Raw genomic sequence first — 17,588 nt, 5'->3', positions numbered from 1 at the left:
TGCCGTAGGCTGCTGAGCAGCACTCCTGCCCCAGGTCACAAGATACCAGCAGCGGGTTTGAAAACAAACAGGGTCTCCACAAGTTTCCAAGTGCCCCCCCAGGGGGGAAATCACCCCTAGTTGAAAAGCACTGGAGGACTTTTTTCTTTTCATTGAAGAGAATCCCTAAGTGTTCAGTTATGTATCTTTTGAGACTAATTAATATTCTTCAGAGATGCTCTCAGTAAGAACAAACTGATTCTGTGGTATTTGCCTCCGTGGGGAAGAAGCTTCTGCTCCTGCCAGTGCAGCCAAGAATTCAGGGGCTGGCTCCATGTCCCTGCTGCTGCCAGGCTAAGGCCAGGGCGTCCCCCTGCAGGGGTGTCCATTAGCTGCCCACTTCCCCAGGCCTGGTGGACTGGGCCTCCCTTCTGCTCACCAGCTTCCACTCAGAGGCAGGAGCTCTGCCCCGTTTTGACAGTCTGGGAGTAATGGAGCCCCAGCTTGTCAGCCCCACCGGCTAGCTTGTAGGGCCGGAAGGGCTGCCACAACTCCTCCCCTAACCCAGCGCCCACTTAGAAGCAAGCAGGGGCCCCTCCAGATAAGGCTGGGTGCTGTCCTCTTCCATTCCCCGTGTCTTCGCCCAGACCTTTGCAGACCTTGCTCCAGTTCATGCCTACGGGAGGTGGTGAAAACAGCGGAGAGCTTGGTGGTCCGTCGTTCAAAGGGAGGATCCATGATACGTACCAACAAAGGACAGAGCAGCCCAGTGAGAAACTTTATTGCCAGAACCAGGGAAAGATTCAGCCTAAAGGAGTCCCACAGAATCACACTCTACACTGCGTGCATGTGCTAGTCTGCTCTGCTCAGGAGTGGTCAGAGCGAGACGGTCTTGAAAAGGCCTCCAGGACACACATCCATCAGCAAAGCCAAAGCCTTGCTTGTCTCAGGGGCCCTGAACACAGTCTCTGGGTGTACTGCGCGCGGCTAGTGGTAGTTCCTGTGAAGCTGAGCTTAGAAATAGAATCGCATGCCTCCCCGTTGGTCTAGAAGATTGTACGTGTGCCGGAACCATGGCTGTGGGCCCAGGAGCGTGGACAGAGACCACCTGCAAGGTGCTGGTCCATTCCTGACTGAACTAGGGGCAGAATCAAGAACCAACTTCCCAGTTGGGGAGAATAGCCTCTAAGCCACATGTATCCAGTGGTAAAGGGTGAAAATCTGACTCAGTGAGTTCAGACACCACTTTTGACCAAGAGGAAGTTGGTGTGGGGCCAGGAGCAGCCCGTAGAAAGCCAGGAATACAAATCTGGTCAGGGACAGGAGAGGGGTGGTGCATGCTACAGGGTAATTGGACTTCACAGAATTAGGTCAGCCAAGTCACAAAAAAGAAACATGTCTGAACAACAACCAGCACTCAACATGTTTGATGTTTGTGTAACAGTTCAGAGTGTTCACTCATCAACTCTGGTGAATTTTATGTGATTGTACAGCAGAGGGGTTTGAAGTCAGATGGGCCTCCTGATGGCATTGTGCCGTTCATCCTGCCTGTCCCGGTGAGACCTCAGGGCAGTGCACCTCTAAGCTTGAAATAGGGGCCTGTTCCCTACCGACGGTCCAACAGGACCTCAAATATATATAGGCCAGGACTGGCACTTAGTAGATGCTCAGTATATATTAGTAACTTTCTTGTTCAGAGAGAAATGACTTTTTATTATGCATGTATGTCTCTGTATATTTTGTGAGGAGTGTGGAACAGTTTCTAATCAAGAAAGTAGATACCCTATTTATTTCCTCTTAGTTTGGAGTGTTCTGTTAGTTTCTCCCCATAACGATCTTTGGAAGGTATTTTCTAAAGGAGCCAGGCCCCAGAGAAGTAGACTTGTATTAAATCCCATGTCCCCGAATTCCTCTCCCTGGCACGTTGTCCCTCCTCCTGCCCACCCCCCAGGGGTCTCTGTAATTGTGGTCCTTTGGTCCTTGAGGTTCAGAGGGATCCCCGTCGTGGCAGAGAAGACAATTACACTCACAGAGCTAGTATACTGCTTTGTAAAGGAGACTTTTCTGGATGCTACGGGTCTTCTTTCCCTGAACTGCAGGTGGTACCTGCTTTTCATTTCCAGCTGAATCCCCGTCCCTCTCACCTTCACAGAAACCGCTCCATCTCATTTCTAGAGTAGGACATTGGGTGTGCCCCAAGGGATCGAGTGTGGGTTCTGTTTTAGAATCTTGAGTCTGGGTTACTTGTCAGCCCTGTCCCACATGTGTCTCCCAGAACTTGTTTTACTCCTTCGGATTTTGCTCATTTGCTTCTCTGATCATTAGACGAAACACTTACTGAGGTCAGGGGTCCCTGGAAGAATGTTCTCAGTGTCGTAGGTGTTGTGTGGATTTGGAGTGCACCCGGAAGAGAAGCTGTGTGTGAGCCCGTGGTGAGGAAGGGTGCGGCCGCGCCCCGTGAGCTGGGGTACAAGTTGGCCGTGTCTGCTGGTTTGCTGCCAAATCTTCAAGTCTGTATTTCCATTTTTGAAGCTATCAGTAAATCTCTTTCAAACATTTGTCAGTATGTACAACCTCCCCATCACTATCCAGTTTTATTTTTGTTGTTTTAATTATAAATATCTAATAGTTTATTTTAACCATTTGAAATTACTTGAACAATGTCACGGTTAAATAACCATATCATTTCAGCTGCTTTTTGGACAAGTGATTGTTTTGTTTTGGAGGGAGAGAGAGGAAGAGAAAAGGTGGGCGGGACGCAGAGGGAGAGAGAATCCTAAGCAGACGCCAAGCGTGGACTCAGTGTCATGACCCTGAGATCGTGACCCAGGCTGAAATCGAGAGTTGGACGCTTCACTTACTGAGCCACCCGGGCCCCCCTGGATAAGTGATTTTTAACAGGTTCTATTAGATATCAGAAAACTCAGCCAGCATCTTCTGCTTCTGTCTTCTGAATCTAAGCAACTTAGAAGCCACCACAGTGGAAGTTTTAGGCCCTCTCTTTACTGGGTGACTACAGCCTGTGAGCAGTCATGGGCTTTTTTGTAAGGCTGTTCACCTCTTTCCCTCTACCAGTCACCTTACGATTTCTGTATCTTCCTTTAAAGTTAAAACCCCTTTCACCCAGGACACTGAAAGTTACGCCATCAATACTAATAAATAAGTAGTTTAAAATATTGTGAAAACGTTTTATTTAATGTTTCTGTTTTGCTGTCTTCTGGATAAAAGGGAAAAGGCCATGAGATAAGTTATTGATGAAATGAGCTGCTGAAGTGGAGAGGAGGTGTAGTCGGCCGATAACTGTCATAGCGTGAGCGCTGGTAAATGACCGCGCATGCAGTCAGCCGTCCACCAGAGCCGTTCTGGTGCTGAGCTGCATCGATCAGTAGTAGGGTGTCAGCGAAGTTGATGGATGGGGCCAACACGGACAGACAGCAGAAGGGAGCCCTGAAATATAAATATGAGAAAAGTACAAGGAAGGGGAGTCTCCATCTCTGCAGGTGTTCAAATATAAATTGAAATGTGGGTTTCTGTGGTGCAGTTCCAGTTATTTGCAGCATTGACACCGAAAACATCCGACATACACGTTGGACCCCTTCACAGCTACAAATGACCCAGAAGTGATCCAAACACACCGACCACAAAGAGAGGAACTTGGGCCCCCAAGCAGACCTCCTGAGAGCGGGGGCGCTAGGGGCTCTGAACATGGCCATGTGGGCAGTGCCGGGCTCCAGAGACTCCCTTGAGGGGACAGAGGTCGGAATCTGCTCTGATAGCTCCGCTCGGCGTGGCACCACCTGACAGAGTCGGGGTCAGCCCCATACGAGTTGCGGATGTCCCGGTGACTCTTGCGCACGGCCACAAACCTCAGCTTCTTCATGACCCCGGGCCAGCCCAGCAGCTGCAGGTCCCACAGGTACTCTGGGGACAGACCTTGGTGGGCTTGTGGTAGAGAAGATACCTGTTCAGGTGGCTCTCGTCATGCCACAGGGCCTCGATCCCATTGGCCCAGTCGACCACCATCGCCTGGTGACAGGCTGAGGTCAGTCGGGGAACCTCCGGCACCGAACCCCCAGAAAAGCCTCCTGCGTAGTAAAAGTCACCCGGGTCCCTGGGGTGTGCCCCTGGGACCTTGTCCGCGCTCGTAGCTGAAGTCCTAGAAGGTCACCCTGGAGAAACCGGGGTGCAGGGTGCCTAAGAGGAGGAACAGGCTCTCCACGCCCACGTGGTCGCTCAACTTCATGTCCACTAAACGGACACCAGGTAGTCCACCTTGCGAAGGAAGAGCGAATGCGAGAAGTTGCTGATCTCCATGCGGTGCATGGGCACATCCTGCCAGCAGGGAGCCCCGGGGACCTGGAACCAGCACTCTCTGGTCCTACGGGAGCAGCACTCGGGCCCAGCAGCCGGCCCGTCGGTGAAGACATAGTAGGTGACCCTGTGTCCCGCTGTGAACTGCTTCTCCGCCGGCTGCAGGAACGGCTCCAGGAAGACCACGTAGCTACAGGGACGGGGGATAGGGTGGGAGGAGAGTCACTACCAGAGGCTGGTGGCAGGACCCCAGAGCTCGGGGCCGTGCACGTGTTCACCTTCGTCACTGGGACACGCCCCGGGCTGCGTTAAGCCACAGCCACCCTCCTGGCCTGTCCTGAGAGAGTCCGCCGGCGGGCCCTCCCTCCCTTCTGCTCCCAGAGATGGGGGCCCTCAGCACCCCATCTTACAAACGGGAGCCCGAGGCTTGGGAGGCTGGAAACCCATGCAGCCACACAGTCAGCATGCTGGAGCCAGGGACACTGCCCCGTGCTGAGCTCCCGGGCAAACCCTGCAGGTGCCCTCCCCTGGCCGCCCCCCTGCGGGTCCCCTCCCCACCTGCCAGGACTGGAGCTCCTTTGGGCACAGCCCTCGTTCCTTGGCCCAACAGACCGGCTAGAAGAAGCAGGGCCAGCCACCTGCCCCTCTTGCTTTGGGTGGGCTGTCGCTGGTCCCCACAGCTGGCTGCACTCCCTGGAGGGTCCCCCCGTGAAGGCTACGGGGCCTCTTGCTGACAAGGTCCTCAATCTACCACTGGTATTCCTAGGAGGGGTCACCCTGAACTCCCCCAGACCGGGAATCAGGTGCAGCCCGGGGACAGGGAAGGGGAAAGAGGACCCTGGGAGTTGAGGGGGGTTGCTAAGACCCCAGCCTTGAATCCAAGGGGGTAAGCTTCTGGATCCAGGTCGACATATGCCCCTCCCTCAGTCCAAAGCCCTCACATGGCTGGTCCCCCTGTGAGGGGTCTACCTGCTCCGCACCGTGGGGACAGCAGCTCCCCCAACGTCAGGCAAGTGTGGTGAGCCCTCTGAGTCTGGTTTTTTGGAGCAGGCACTGAGGCTACTTCCCTGGGCCTGCCCCACCCCTGGCAGCTTAGTCAAGGGCTCACACGGGGAAGGCGGCCACTGCCTTGAAACAGGGGACAGGCACACAACCCACAGGCCCGGATCAGGTCAGCAGGGGAAAGGCCAGGCCCAGTCGTTGTGAGTGTGGTTTCACGGCCCCTTCCCTCAAGGACGCTGCCGGCAAGGGCTCCCTCATGCAAGCCCGGCACCTGCCCTCGCCCCGGGGCTGCGCTCCCGGCCCAGAGGGGGACGCATGAGGCCCGCCTGTGCGGGCAGCGTTGGGACAGGGCCACTGGCTCTGGCCGCGGACCCTGGGCCGTGAGGGTCTGGTTGGTGATTTCAGTCCCTGCTCTCCAGGACCTGGAGGACGACTCTGAGGCGACCTGGGCCCTTCCTAGTGCCCCCCGCACATGGGGCTGAAGGCCTCCCTTGCGATGGCCTGGGAAAAGGGTTGCACGGGCCTCAGGCCATCCTGCGGGCCTCGGCGAGCTCTGTGGAGGAAGGAAGCTCTGACTGCCGATGCTGTGGCCAGCCCCGGCTTCCAGAGGCTCCCAGGGGCCAGGCCACTTGCCGGCAGCCATGCCCAGCGCGCTCCTGGGTCCGCTGGGGTCCCAGGGCCTCACTGCTCAGCTCCCTTTCAGGGGACTGGGCTCTGGCACCGAGTGCTGTCTGACCCGAGTGCTGTCTGAGGCTGTGCCCTCCTGAGCCTCATCCTCTAAGAGACACACAGGAGGGGCCAGCCCGACAAGCATCTCCTCGCTACCAATGCACAGGGCACACGTGACCCCCTTCCACTTCTCTGGTGGTGGGCTCCCCGGAAGCCCCATTGTTGCGGTGCTCTGCCCCTTGACTCAGCAGGATAGCGGCCTGGGGTCAGGGCTGTGTCTGTCTGAGGGGAGTGGCAGCAGGCGGGGGCTGTCACCCACTGTGACGGGCAGCCTCCTGAGAGGGAGCCAGGTGCTGTCCCCTCACCGGGCCCACGAGAGCCCAGTAAGACTGCTGAATGCATGCACTTTCGCATTAATCCCCAGGACGGGGTCCTCCCACTCTGTGCTCAACACACCGACAGTCCCATGGTGACGTTCTGCAGCTAGAACTGCTCGTCCAGGACGTCAGTGTTGCAGGTCCCTTCCCAGAAGATGGGGGCCAGGCAAGGGGTGAGGGCAAGGACATCGTTCCTCCGGGAACACAAGAGAACAGCATGGCGATGTGCGAGCTGGGAGGAGGGTGAGCGCACCAAGGGCCCTGGTGCTCACCACCCCCACCTGGAACCTCACCATCCCCCGCCCCATGCCTTCAGGGGCCCACCAGGTGCACCCTCCTTCCAGAAGGACTTCACACTTGCAAGAAACCCAGACTCAAACCTATGCAAATCCCTTCCAGCTCTAAGCAAACCTGGTCCCTGCCAGACCTCAGAGTGGGAGCAGGGATTTCCCAGCAAAGCCAGGGGGCCCTCCCCCGGGAGGGAACAAGCCCCCCTCACACATTCTTTGGTGGGCAAGGGATAGAAAGCAGGAAATGCAAGGCACAGAGAGAGAAAGGGACAGAGAATAATCTGTGGGCTCCAAATCGAGATCTCTGAAACAGGGAGAGGAAAAGAATCTGGCAATCGTGCACCCGCTGAGTTTTCAATCAGCCCGCCCTTCCTTGCCTACCTTAAATTTCCCTAAGTTTGAGAAAGGGAGGGGAAGAGAGGGAAGGGGAGGGGGGGAAATTTCAGTGAATGTATTCCCGGGGGTGTTAGCACCTTGGCTGGGGATAAAGCATCCTGAAAAATCACACAACGTGATGTGAGTTTGCAGGGAGGTCGCTGCGCCTTTATGATCTTGGAGAGATGGGGATAGGAAGGCGGTAGGAGGGCAGGTGTTGGCCAGGCAGGAGGATGCCCGACCGGACCCATTCTGCCCACGCCCTCCAGATTACGTGGGGGAAAGAGTCTGCCACACTTCTCTGCTGGGAAGTAGACCACGGCTATTGGACCAATGTCGTCCTTCTGTATGCGTCCCACAGCGCGTCTGCCACCAGTCCCCGTGGGCCCTGACGTCCTACACTTCCTCAGGAAGTCTTCCACTTATTTGCCCAACATTTCCAAGCACCCGTGACAGGCCAGGCACGTGCTAGCTGCCGGAGAGAGGCAAACTGGCAAATTCAGTTTCAGAGATCTGATGCCAGGACAGGCTCGCACCAGCGCAGCCGCCCTTCACACGACCGCAGACTCGGGGAAAAGTGTCTGGAGAGAGTGCAAAACAACGGCAGGTCTGACTCACGCCGGGTGGAGCAGGAGGGGTCAGGGAGGGCTTCTCGGAGGAAGGGACATTCGGAAGAGAGCTGAGGCACAGAGGTAGTTAGGGAAGTTGGGTGGGCTTCCGCGGAAGAGGAGACCACTTGTGAAAAACCCCAGAGTGGTGGAAGCGGAGGGAAGGGTGAGGGGGGGGAGAGCACAGGCCGTGGAGGGAGGTTCAGTCCGAGGACAGGGAGCCCCGGGCAGGCTCGGGGGCTGAGCTTGGAGCCCAGGACCCCCAAACGGAGATGCCACGTGGGGGGCTGGAGTTCAGAGGACAGAGAGATGTGGGAGCCGGACACGTGGAGTCACCAGTACGTAGTTGGCGATGCAATTCGCTGGTGCGGTTAGGGCCACCCGAGGAGAACACAGTAGAATGGCATCAGTCAGCTACTACCACGTAAGGACCACCCACAGGATCTCTGTGCTATGAACCGACATGAATGTACTTAGCTTTCCCGTCTGGGCAGCATGGGGTCAGGTGGTGCAGGCCGGCCCTGCTGGGCGGCGGGGGTCTCCGCAGCTTGCGCCCGCCTTGGGGGGTGACTGTCCGTGACTGGTTCGTGCCGGCTCTGCTGCCATTGTCCCCCTCCCACCGAGGGCGGCCACGTCCTGCTCGTCTCACGGCCACGCCGAGGCCACAGCAGGCGAGGCCACAGCAGGCTGGGAGGAAGGGCTCAGCACAGGACTGCATTTCTGCCTCAGCGACTAAGTGAAGCATGTCAAGGGGCCAAACCCCAAGTGCAGAAGGGCCTGCACAGAGTCTGTCGAGGGTCACAGCCCTGGGCACGTGCAGGAGCCCAGGCTGAACCCAGCTCTGTGTCCTCACACAAGGGCTGCACCCAGGCCTTCCGTGGGCTGTGGGTGGGGTGGGGTGTGAGGGTGTCACTGTATAGATGGGGCATGGGGGGGGTCAGCATTGAACAGCTGGGGGAGGGGCCCTCACGGCTGGGGCACTTGTCTGAGGAGGAAGTTGGGTGAGGGGACCCCGGCCATGGTGACCTCACTTCCCTGACAACAGAGCCCATCAGAATTTGGAACCCAGGTAACCAGGAACCCACATTCCAGAGACAGCCCCCGGCCCAGCTCATTACATTGGACATAGTGAAACCAAGATGTTCACGTGCTGTGTTCCCAGATCCGGAGGTTGCCGACGGAAGAAAGCGCGCCCAGCAAATGCTGTCTCAAGATGTCCTTTCAGGGCTCCCCACCGCCTCTGGCCGTTTGGTCGGAAAGACCACAAGGTGACACCAGGAGTCCCAGAGCCGGCCACCCAGCCCCACAGGGTCTAATCCACCTGTGCAGCCCCAGGTCCCCACCCGTGTGTGTGTGTGTGTGTGTGTGTGTGTGTGTGTGTGTGTGTGTGTGTGTGTGTGAAGAGGGGTCATGTAGGGTGGGCCAACCCCATTCAAGAGCAGGCTGACGAGGGGTCAGATACCCAGTGGGCAGGTCTTGTTCAATGTCAAGGGTGGCTGGGTGGGACGGGGTGTGCGCGGATGCGAGCTTCTGCCCTGGGTTTATCCCAATTGCCCTGGAGCGGGGGTCACCGTACCGCGTGCAGGGCTGGGCACGCAGAGATGTGTCTGATCTGGGAGCAGGAGGGGGACAGGGCAGGGGGACAGGGAGGCTGGCTGGGCAGGGCTGTGATGCCTCTGGGCCGGCTACCCGTCCCTGTCTTTGCAGACCACGGATGAAATCGGGAGGAGGCTGGCAGACAGCCGTGATATTTCCGGGACGTGGGGCGTGACCCCACAGGGGTCCCCAGGAGCAGGTGCTGGGGATTGCGGGGGAAGGCCTCCGACACCACCCAGACCACTGTCCCTGGTGGTCATTGACTGGATTGTGCTCCAGGAATGGAGCCCACGGAGACCGAGCTCGAGGCTGAGAAGCCTGGGGCGGGGTGCCTTTGGGTGTGTGGGGACGGGTCGTGGCAGGCCCCACAGGGAGGAGCCCCGAGAGGCTGGTGTGGGGCCAGGAGCAAAGACTGTGTGCAGAGCACCCAGCGGGTGGACTGCAGTCGGGGAGACGTCCCGGGGAGGGCTCCTTCCTGGCTGCGGCTTCTCTGGGAGGCTCTGGGCTGGGCTCTGTCTTGCAAATACCCACGGAGAGCAGGCACGGGGGTGAGCTATTCTCCTCTCACAGATGTTCCACGACCTAAGGAACTAGAGCCGGCTCCAACTCCATCAGCAGCTCTCCAGGGAGGGGTGGTGCCTGCAGAGACTTCAGCAGGAGCCCAGGAGCCGGCAGTTGACCCGGCACCTGCCCACGGAGAGCCTGACGCCGACCAGGAAGGGCCTGCTCGAGAACCTGTGCCCGGAGAGCCTGCCCCTGTTCCTGCCACTGTTCCTGCCGGAGCCAGGGCCCCTGTGCCTGCCCCGAACTGTGGCCCTGCTCCTTGCCCAGACCCCGCTCCTGCCCTGGATCCTGACCCGTCCCTACCCCTGCCAGTGCCCCTGTCCCTGCCCCTGACCCAGATACTGCCTTGGTTCCTGTATGTGCCATTGCTGCAGACCCTGTCCCTCCCCTTGCACCTGCCCCTACCCCTTCCCCTGCTTGTGCTCCCGTTCTGGCCCCTGACCCAAGTCCTGCCCCTTCCCCTGCCCATGCCTGTGTCCCTGTTTTCGCCTCTGACCCAAATCTTGCCCCCACTCATGTCCCTGCCCCTGCCCGTGCCCCTGCAGCTGCCACTTCCCCAGCACCTGCCTGTGCACCTGTTCTTGCCCCTGCTCCGGATCCTGACCCAGCCCCTGGCCTGGAGCCTGCCCCTTCCCTTGCCCCTGCCTGTGCTCCGATTCTTGCCCCTGACCCGGGTTCTGCCCCTGCACCTGCCCCTTCCCCGACGTGTGCAACTGTTCTTGCCCCTGACCCAGCTCCTGCCCTGGATCCTGCCCCTTCCCCTGCCCCTGCCTGTATTCCTGTTCTTGCCCCTGTCCCGGCTTCTGCCCCTGCAACTGTCCATTGCCCTGCCCCTCCCTGTGCTCCGGTGCTTGCCTCTGACCCAGCTCCTTCCCCTTTCCCTACCCGTTTCCCTGCCCCTGCATGTGCACCCATTCCTGCCCATGACCCGCCTCCTGCCCCTGCACCTGTCCGTTCCTCTACCTGTGTCCCTGTCCGTGCCCCTGCCAGAGCCAATGCCCTTTCCCCTGCCTGGGTCCCTGCTCCTGCCCCTGCCCCTGCCAGAGCCGATGCCCCTTCCCCTGCTTTCCAGGGCCGCGGGCCCTTCCCTTGGCCCTGCCTGTGCTCCTGTACTTGCCCATGACCCAGCTCCTACTGTGCATCCGGCCCCTGTCCCTGCTCTTGCATCTGGCTCTGCTCTTGCATCTGGCCCTGCCCCTCCTCCTGTTCCTGCAGGGCTCCCAGAACCACAGCCAGAGCCCACATCCTCGTGGGGAGAGCCGCTTGTACAATTACCCTTATTTCCATCACCCGACCCTGATGCCCCGCCAGATTGTTTCATCCCCTCCCCCTGTGTTCTTTCTCTCTGGTACATATTAACTGTTATATTATCTTTCCTTATCCTCTACGCTGTTTATTATTTATTTTAAATAAAATTAATTGTTTTCTGTTGGACAAGTCTGGAGCATTAATTATATTCCCAATGCTGTGCCACCGCACCCCAGAACATTGCTGCACAATATCTGCTTCCGCAAAGGACACCCTGAACCAGAAGGCCTCCCTGCCCATTTCTCCCCGAGCCCAGGCCCTGGCGACCCCTAAGCTGCTTTCTCTCTCTGTTCCTTTCCTGGGTGTTTCCTGTACGTGGAATCACGCAATAGGGGCTTTTGCGTCTGCCCCCCTATTTTCAAAGGGAACTCGTTTCCTTCTGTATTTATTGGACACAGAATTTCCCTTATTCGATATTGAAATGCCTGGGGGTTACAGATCAGACGTAATCAGAGAGGCCACTTTAGGAATTATGGGCACAATCTTGGGGCCGAGACCCCTGTTCCTGCTGGGACACCTCAGCCTGACCCCAGACAGGACAGGGCTGGTTCCTCCTGTGGCCCACACAGAAACCAGGGAAATGCAGAAAGCTGGAAGACACACCCCAAAGGGCAATGCATTGCTCACAACCCCAGGCCAGAGAAAGGTTTCAGCGGACTCTGGTCCAAACCACGCTCCAAGTCACTGGGTTCCACAGGGAGAGACCACACGCATGCAAGTCCAAGTGCGGACAGGCACGGGGGGAGTCAGAGAAGCGGAGCTACCAGGGAAGGACTCTGGCAAAAAAAAAAAACTCTATGGAGGCAGCGCTGGTCACCCTCAGACCGGCAGGTGTCTGGTCTGGGGACCAGCAGCCCTGGGGAGAACGTGAGGAAGCGGAGGTCCCCTGGAGGAAAGGGTGACGGCACCCCTGTCTGGGAGGACAGTGCGCAGCACCCATCCCAGCCTGCAGGTGCACCCATCACCTACTGTGAGCAGCTCAATCCCAGCTTGTGGAGGGAAGACCCGTGTCCATAATCCCCTATTTGCAACAGAATCCATAAAGGGGAGTTTGTGGTTCAACACGTATACAGTGTTTAAGGTACAAGTCTCGAATTCCAACATCCATGGTCTGCTTGTCCACCTTGAGCCTTGTTTGGGAAGCAGGGGTGGGGACGCCCGGGGCTGTGACCTGTGGGAGGGGTGGGGACGGGGAGCTCTGAATGGAGTGACCAAAGCACACGGGGTGACCTGCCCAGGAGGGACCCTCTCGGTCCCCAGCCCCTCTCCTGACCTCGTGCACGATGGCGAGGGTGTGATGACGAAGGTGCTGGCCCTTGGCTGGCGAGTTCCGTAGCTGGTGTCGGAGCTGCTCAGGCTGCACACCGGGCTCTGATCCCAGAGCTGGCGCAAGAGCTGAAGCTGCAGCTGCCCCAGTCTCGGGAGCTGCGGCTCGCATCGCTGTTGGACCTGGCTCAAGCTCTGGGGCAGGTACTAGAGCTGAATCCCCCTCCAGAGATGATCTAGATCCGGTTCCGCACTTGGATAAGGCTCTTGAACCCACGAACGGCTTTCCTCCCCTGCCCATTTCATGGATGACAAAACTCGGGGCGGTGACGGGACCGGCTACCTGGGGGTCATGGCTACAGGGGGATTCAGCCCAAGGATCCTGCATGACCTTCACCTCGTGCCTCATACAGGTCGGTCCTGAGCTGCCCGAAAGGGGGAAGGGCCTGAACCGCTGCTCCCGGCACCTGATCCCACCTGATCAGAGACTCTCGCCAGGGACGTGAAGTCCTCGTTTGACCTCTGCTCCGGCCAGCCCCACGTGAGCAGGGACCGTGCTTCCTCACCGCTGGGTCCCCAACCCCAGAACAGTGCCTGGTAGTGGTATCAGTTCACATTGTAGTGAATCACAGGGATCCCCCAGCAGCCCCTTGATGTGGGGGATGTTGCTTACAGAAGAGAGATCTGGGCCACAGACTTGTGTTCACTCTTTCATCCACTCGTGCGGCATCCCCACCTGTGTCTGTTTGCTGGAATTCAGAGGGGACCCCCAGACACCCTCCCTGCCCTCGGAGCTCCCAGCCCAACCAGTAGGTCAGCATCTCACCTACAGTCCGCAAGGGGGCGATAACAGACCTAGAGCATCTCTAGCACCAGACCTTGCAGGAGGCATGGGGCTGGGCCCGCCCTGGTGGCAGCTAAGATCTAGAACCATCTGACGCACTAGAACCTGCCCCAGTGCTGACTCGAGCCAGCCGTGGAAGCAGCTCGAGAGCCTGAGCCAGTGCCCCCACAGACTAGAGCCCGTCCAGCTCCGACCCGATAATACTGGTATTATCAAAATCATTCTGTAGACAGAACCCGAGAGAAATATTATGCTTGTATATACCCCACCCACTACCATACCGTACAACACTAGTAAAAAACAAGAACCACTAATCAATCACCAATTACAAAGGATATGATCTGCACTATCTTCACAACTGATAAAGGCTAAAATATGTTTAATTCTAGCTTTGTTAACATAGGTATCCTTCTTGAAATGATCCTAAATATCTTCCTAGCTCTGGGGAAAATCTGAAAGAAGCCCAGAGCTGATATATTTAATGTCATTCAAACCCAAACTACTTATTCCCAACAAAACAATCAATTGTGAGAAGTTGATGGACAAAGCAAAAGGGTAGAAACCCTATATATGTATATCCTTTCAGCTCCCTGATGAGGTACATTCATAAAAAGCAGTCTCAAAGCATGTAACTCCTATCAGGTATCAAATCTGCCTAATTTCTATAAAATTTATTTAGAGCAATCCAATAATTCCCAGTATTTCAACAAATATTGATAATCCCTTATTATCAACAGGTTTAACACGCACAGCAAAATAAAATAGTAAAATAAGAATAAATACCAACACACAAATACATGAGTACAAAAGCTGACCGACCTAGGAGAAAAGGGTGGGGTGACCCACTTCAGCAGGCCACCACTGAGGGCCTCCCCCAGGAGATGACCCTTGAGTCCTAAATGGGAAAGACTGGGCAGATGGACAGCACCGGTACAGGCAGCGGACTGGGCTAAATTAATCCAAGACAGGCTCTGAGCCTACAGTAGGCAGGGGCCCTATCTTTGTGGGTCATGATATCAAGCTTCTTTCCCATCAATATTCTCACCATTTCTACCATTTGGATCACAATCCAGTTTTTACTTTTCTTAAGGTCTAGCCCATACAAAAAGATTTCCTCTTACGATGCAAACTATCCATCAGTGACTTACCACCATGGGTCTGTCTTCATGTGAGTGAGTGACAATGAATGGCACACCGATATTTGTGTTAAATGCTTGTGTGCCTCATCCCCTTGATTCTACAACAATCCAATGTAAAACAGACTGTTATCACCCCCATCTTATACTATGCCAAGAAACAAGGGTTTGGCAAAGAAAAGTTATCTTCCTTTTAAAGCCTATACTCTTAAACACTCTGAGCTGATGGGGACCTAAATATGAGTCAAACACAGTCCCTGACCTCAAACAGCTTACGTTCTAGTGTCCAGGAAAAACAGAATGAACTCAAAAAAATAATTATAGGGTGAAAATAACTGTCATAACTGAAGCAAAAATAAAATGTTACAAAAGTTCAGAGGAAGAAAGACCCCCAAATTCTAGGTGGGAAGAAAAAAGTTTTGGCGAGTGTTTTTCATAATAGTAGCCTCTTAGCTGATAGCTTAGCTTACTAAAAAGGGCAAAGGCATTTGGATCAGAAAACACTGTAAGCAAAACACAGAGATGAAGAGGTATGAAGTACACTCAGCAATAAAGCGGTTCGAGTATTCTGGAGCTTATGGCAGAACAAAACAGTGGTCCAGAGCCCAGGGTCTGTAACCAGTCTCTGGGTTCAAATCCCACCCCATCATGACTGATCTGTAATCTCGTACAAGTGACTTAATCTCCCTGAACTACAGTTAATTCAGCCATAAAATAAGACCACCACCTAACTTATGGGTTTGTTAACACAATTAAATGAAATGTGTGTAAAATATAGTACTTATCACAAACATAGAGCCTACACTGAATTGAGTATCATTAATATTGGATGTTAGGAACAAGAAAAGAGGTGAAGATAATTAAAGTTTCGAGAATAATGTTAATAAAGAGACAAGTTTAGGACAAAAATCAGCTTTGGGAAGGGCACTAAGTAAGTAGTTTGGTTTTCTATAAGCTGAGCTTTCAGCTCTGTTGAGTATTCGGGTATAGCATTTACAATGTGGTGTAGTTTGTTTTCGGTGCCTTTTGCTCCCTAGAGCTACACATTTAGAAGTGTCATGAAAGTGGCAGAGGTGGTAAGGAGAACAGAGCAGAGCAACTTTAAACCAAGGACAGAACTTGGAACATCTGCCTATCTTAGGGGGCTAGGAAATAAAAACGGAAAAGGAGACCAAAAAACAAAAAGAAAAGCTCTGCCAGAGAATCAGGAAAAAATTAAGAATGCAGTGTCATGAAACCTCTTCAAGAGGGAAGTGAATTTCAAGATTTGATAGCATGTTTTGAGTGTGTATACATTTATGTAGCAAGTTAAATAATCCAATTTTATTTTTTTAAAAGACAGGAAAAAATTATTTGTCACTTATTTTTTTAAATCTTTCAAAATTAAGCAAGCATTACTAAAGGAATGTCTACTACAATATTTCCTCAAATTTTTTCTGATTAATCACCTCAATAGGAAAGACAAACATATAACCAAAATAATTTAATAGGTACTAAAAAAGGGGAATATGAAAAGTGCAGAGAAAGGAGCTTGATTATCTCAACTTAAAGAAGAGGTGAGGCAAGGTTCAAGAGTAGGCAGTGGGTGCAGCAACATCAGAGCCCGGCCTTGAGGAGGCGGTCAGGCGGCTGGAGCAGGCAGGGGGCACTGATAGGAGAAAGCCCCGGACACGCCTGCTAAGTGAAAGCACGCGGCCCGTTGGGAGCACAGCCCATTAGCAGCGACCGTGCAGTCCGAGCCGCGGGGGCAGGAGCACAGGCTGGAGGTCAGCGGACGAGGGAAGAGGCTGTGAGTCATTCAGACCTGAGTCTGTAGGCAGTGAGGACCCATGAAAAGAATGTAAATGGCAAGTTCCTTAAATGCAGCTAAGAATTACTACCAACTGAAAATCAAAAATGAATATATGGCAACTCTGAGATTCAAGTGAAAAGTATAATCAAAATGTAACATGCAGACAACTTCTCAGAGACATAACTGCTCTGTAAATCAAGGAATATATGTGGTAAATTTTGAAACATAACAGAGTTACTACTGATACAACAGACACCTAAAATACCTGTAAGTATTTGTAAATTTTGTCTTAAAATTTGCTAGAATTTCTACCTGAGTGTCTATAGTTAGTATTTTAAAAGCAAAAACAAATTTGTTTCCAAAGATGAAAAAGATTAAAATAAAAGCAACAATAACAAGGAGGTCACAAGGCCACAGAAATACACTAATGTTTCTGATTGCTAATTCACAACCTAAAACATGTTCAAATGTAAACACATTTAACAAACAAGATGACACACTTACTGTTGGCTTCACCAGCAACTGACCCATCACTGTGAACATGCGGGAAAGGCCAACAGGGGTACAGACTGCAGGAGAGGTCACAGAGAGGAGGCTGATAAATGGCTAGTGCAAAATACAGAACAGACTCCAAGACGATCGTTGTAAGAAAAGTCTTGCCTCAAATTTAGATTCTCTCAGTGTTTTATCAGAGGAGTCTTCATCAATAAAGAAGCTAGAGAGGATGACAGGTGAAAGATGAAAGATACCCAAAGACTGAAGAAGGCTTAGCACGTGCAAGACTCTAGCAGTTGAATAATAGTATTTTCACTTAAAAAATTAAAAAAAAAAACTAAAGAACAGATTAAAATTTCAAGTACTGATGGAGTTGAGAACCAAACAACTATTATCTTAACTGCTTTTAACTACATTTATCTGCTTATAATATCCCTGACCTATGCTGTAATGCCTCAGGTAAAACTGAGTACATTTTAACTAAATTAAACCACAAATTCACCACACAGGGTCTATGTTACCACTCAAAAGTAGAATCTAATGCTTCAGTGAGTGTGGGCCTGTGTGTGTGTCTCTCCACAAGAGAGGCTTTCCTTAAAGAACAACACATGAGTATTATTTCATGGCTTCAGTTTATCAAAATTTATCTTAACATAAAAAAAGTTAAGGGCCAATTTTAAAAACATCTCCAAGCTGTTAAGTAATTTCATCAGGAAACCTTAGTATAATTTTCTAGAACAAAGAACTCCATTTTCCCATCAACATTAAGCCAGAAAAATACTTACAGAGAAGTAACAAACATCCCGTCCGAGATATACAGGAATATAAATAGGGTAGGTAGAACTCCCAGAGATCTGTAAAGAAACACAAATATATTTTAGTAAATCCAAAATATTGTACATTAAGATATAGGTTGACTATAATGTTTGATAAACATCATAATTGTCTATTTGAGTCTACTAAACCATATAATTTC

General features: G+C 53.3%; 1 pseudogene; it reads right to left on the bottom strand.

Moving 5' to 3' along the window:
* Nucleotides 1-3,227: 3,227 nt before the first annotated feature.
* LOC148161654 (histo-blood group ABO system transferase 2-like) lies at nt 3,228-6,181 on the bottom strand (annotated as a pseudogene).
* Between the last annotated feature and the right edge of the window lie 11,407 nt (nt 6,182-17,588).

Source organism: Eumetopias jubatus, unplaced genomic scaffold, assembly GCF_037043125.1.
Source record: "Eumetopias jubatus isolate StellerSeaLion01/CBP00866 unplaced genomic scaffold, mEumJub1_p1.0 scaffold_104, whole genome shotgun sequence".
Lineage (NCBI taxonomy): Eukaryota > Metazoa > Chordata > Mammalia > Carnivora > Otariidae > Eumetopias > Eumetopias jubatus.
The sequence above is the reverse complement of the archived record's forward strand: the minus strand, read 5'-3'. Positions and strand labels throughout refer to the sequence as shown.